Raw genomic sequence first — 3982 nt, 5'->3', positions numbered from 1 at the left:
AACCTTTCCAGTCCTGACTGAGTAGCCCAAGATTCTAAGATCCGGTAAATGAAGACCTTGGTCTCCCATGATCTCTTTTACCTTGCCAAAATCCACATTCTGACAAAATGCTGGGCCTTAATTAGGTGAAGCAATTTAAGATGAATAACTGAGTGAAATTAGGAGACTATGGAAACATGACATTATGTGGGTAGGGATAAGTGGAATGCAAATGCAAGATGAAGTTTTAGTTTCTCTCATCCATATGTAGCAAGATTCATACAATTACTTCAAGTGGAAATAAAGAGAAATATGATTCATATACCATAGAAACCACCTGTTTAAAATGCACAATTCAATGGTTTTGAGTATATTCATGGCATTGTACAATGATCCACAACAATAAACTGTAGAACATTTTATCACCCCAATAAGAAACCATGTATCTTTTAGCAGTCACTGTCCATTTTCCCTTAATTCATCCAGGCATAGGCAAAACACTAATATACATTTACTACTTAAGGATTTGCTTCTTCCAGACATTTCATATAAATGAAATCATAAAATATGTGATTTTTTGTGACTGGTTTCTTTCACGTAGCATAATATTTCAACATTCATCCATGTTGTAGAATGTATCAGTTCTTCATTTCTTTTTCATATCCGTGCTACTGTAAATGGAATTGTTTTCTTATTTTCCTTGTTCATTGTTAGTGCATAAAAATACCAATGATTTTTGTATGCTGATTTTTTCATCCTGTAGTTTTTCTGAATATATTAGTTTTAATAGTTTTTCTTATATGGAAAACCTTTAGAAATTTTTACATATAGGATCATGTCACCTGCAGTAAAAAATAATTTTAATTCTTCCTTTCCAATTTGGATACATTTGATTTCTTTTTCTTGTCTAATTGCTTTGGCTAGAAATTCTAATGATATGTTGAATAGAAATGGCCAATGTGAGCATCCTTGTCTTGTTCCTGATCTTAGAGGAAAGGTTTTCAGCCTGTCACCATTGAATCTAATGTTGTCTTTGGGTTTTTATAGTCTTTAGTATGTTGAGAAAGTTTTCTTCTATTCCTAGTTCACTGAGTGTTTTATAATAAAAAGGGTGTTGAATTTTGTCAGATGCTTCTTCTGCACCAGTTGGAGAAATCATCTGTTTATTTCCTCTCATTCTGTTAATGTCATATATTATAGTGATTGATTTTCATATGTTGAACCATTCTTGTCTTCCAGGAATAAATCCCACTTAGTCATAGTGTATACTATTTTTAATATGTTGTTGAATTTACTTTGCTAGCATTTTGTTGAGTATTTTTAATACAAATTTTCATAAGGGATATCTGTTTGTAGTTTTGCTTTGTTTGGTTGTAAATCTGGCTTTAGTATCAAGGTAATGCTGGCCTCAGAATGAGTTAGGTATATTCCCTCCTCTTCAATATATTTGGAAGAGTTTGAGAAGTATTGGCGTTAGTTCTTTTAAAAATGTTCTATAGGATTCACCAGTGAAGCCATCTAGTCATGAGCTTTTCTTTATTAGGAGGTTTTAGATTGCTGATTCAAACTCCTTACTAGTTATATGTCTATTCAGGTTTTGTATTTATTCATGATCCAGTCTTGGTAGGTTTTGTGTTTCTTGGAATTTGTCCATTTCATCTTGGTTATCCATTTTATGGCATACCATTATTCATAGGACTCACCTATAATCATTTTTTATTTCATTAAATCAGCAGTAAGTCCCACTTTCATTTGTGATTTTTATTATTTGAGTTTCCTCTTTTTTGTGGTAAATCTATTTAAAGGTTTGTCAATTTTGTTGATCTTTTCAAAGAACCAATGCTTGATTTTACTGATATTCCCTGTTGTTTTTCTATTTGACATTTTATGATTTCTGCTCTAGTATTTTTTATTTCCTTCTTCTAAGTTTTGGTTTAGTTTATTCTTCTTTTTCTAGTTCATTAAGGTGCAAAATTAGGTTGCTGACCTAACATTTTTCCTTCTTTTTAAATGAAAATATTTCCAGCAAAAAATTCCCTGCTTAGCACTGCTTTTGCTGTATTCCATAAGTTTTGGCATATTTGGTTTTCATTTTCATTTGTCTCAAGATATATTCTGATTTCCCCTTTGACTCTTTGATTGTTTAAGAGTGTGTTGTTTAATTCTCACATATTTGTGAAATTTTCAGTTTTCATTCTTGCATTGATTTATTTCATTATATTGTGATTGAAAAAGATAGTCTATATGATTTCTACCTTTTAAAATTTATTAAAACATGGTTTGTGGCCTAATATGTGGTCTATCCTGGAGAATGTTTCAATATGCACCTGAGAAAAATATGTAATTTTCTGTTTGGGGATGGAGTGTTCTTTGTACGTATGTGAGTTTCAATTGTTCTAGAATATTGTTTATGTTCCCTATTTCTTTATTAATATTGTCTGGTTGTTCTCTCCATTATTAGAAGTAGAGTATTGCTGTGGTCTGAAAGTTTGTGTCCCCACAGAATTTATGTGTTGAAATCCTAATGCCCAGTGTGATGGTATAAGAAGGTGGGGCCTTTGTGAGGTGATTACATCATGAGGGCAGAGCCCACATGAATAAAATTAATGCCTTTAAAAGAGTCCTGAGAGATCTCCCTTGTGTCTTTCACCATTTGAGGATACAACGAGAACTTTACAACATGGTAAAGGGTCATCACCCAACCATGCTGAAACCCTGACCTGGATTTTCAGCCTCTAGAACTTGAGAAAGAAATTTCTGTTCTTTATATGGTATGCAGTCTGTGATATTTTGTTATAGTAACCTGAATGGGGTAGGAAAATTTTGAAGTCTTTTACTGTTATCATTGAGATATTTCTCCCTTCAGTTCTGTCAATGCTTGCTTTATATATTTCAGAGTTCTGATGTTTTGTACATATATTTTTATGACGTTATATCTTCTTGGTGAATCAACCATTTTATCTTTATATAATAACCTTATTTGTCCCTCGCAATGGTTTGTGACTTACAGTATGTGTTTTTCCTGACACCAGTATAGCCAACCAAGCTGTATTTTGGTTACACTATACAAAGAATATCTGTCTCCATCCTTTTGCTTTCAACCAATGTGTGTTCTTAGGTCTAAAACGAGTCTCCTGTAGACACATAGAGTTGGATCCTGTTTTTTATTTTATCCATTTTGCCAATCTATGTCTTTTTTTAAAAAGGTGAACGATATGTTTAATTTTCTAAAATTTTTAAATTGAAGTATACTTGATTTAAAATGTTTCATCAGGTGTACAGCAAAGTGATTCAAAAGGCTGTATATATATATATATATATATATATATATATATATGTATATATCCTTTTTCAGATTCTCTTTTTTTTTACTTCATTTAGTTATTTATTTTTATTCGAGTATAATTGCTTTACAATGTTGTGTTAGTTACTGCTGTACAAAGAAGTGAATCAGCTATATGTATAGCTATATCCCCACCCACTTTGACGTCCCTCCCACCCTACATCCCAATCATCTATGTTGTCACGGAGCACCAGCTGAGCTTCCTGTGCTTTATGGCATATTCCCACTGGGCTATCTATTTTACACATGGTAGTGTATATATGTCAATCCTAATCTCCCAATTCGTCCAACCCTCCCGTTCCCACCCATGTTCACAAGTCCATTCTCTACGTCTATGTATCTATTCTTGCCCTGCAAAAATGTTCATCTGTACCATTTTTCTAGATTCCACATATATGCGTTAATATACGATATTTGTTTTTCTCTTTCTGGCTTACTTCAATGTGCATGACAGAATCTAGGTCCATCCACATCTGTACAAATGACCCAATTTTGTTCCTTTTTTGGCTGAGTAATATTCCATTGTATGTATTACCATATCTTCTTTATCCAGTCACCTGTTGTTGGACATTAAGGTTGTTTCCATGTCCTGGCTACTGTAATTAGTGCTGCAATGAACATTGGGCTACGTGTGTCCTTTAGAATTATGGTTTTCTCGGG

This window comes from Hyperoodon ampullatus (assembly GCF_949752795.1).
Source record: "Hyperoodon ampullatus genome assembly, chromosome: X".
Classification (NCBI taxonomy): domain Eukaryota; kingdom Metazoa; phylum Chordata; class Mammalia; order Artiodactyla; family Ziphiidae; genus Hyperoodon; species Hyperoodon ampullatus.
This window is presented reverse-complemented; position numbering follows the sequence as displayed.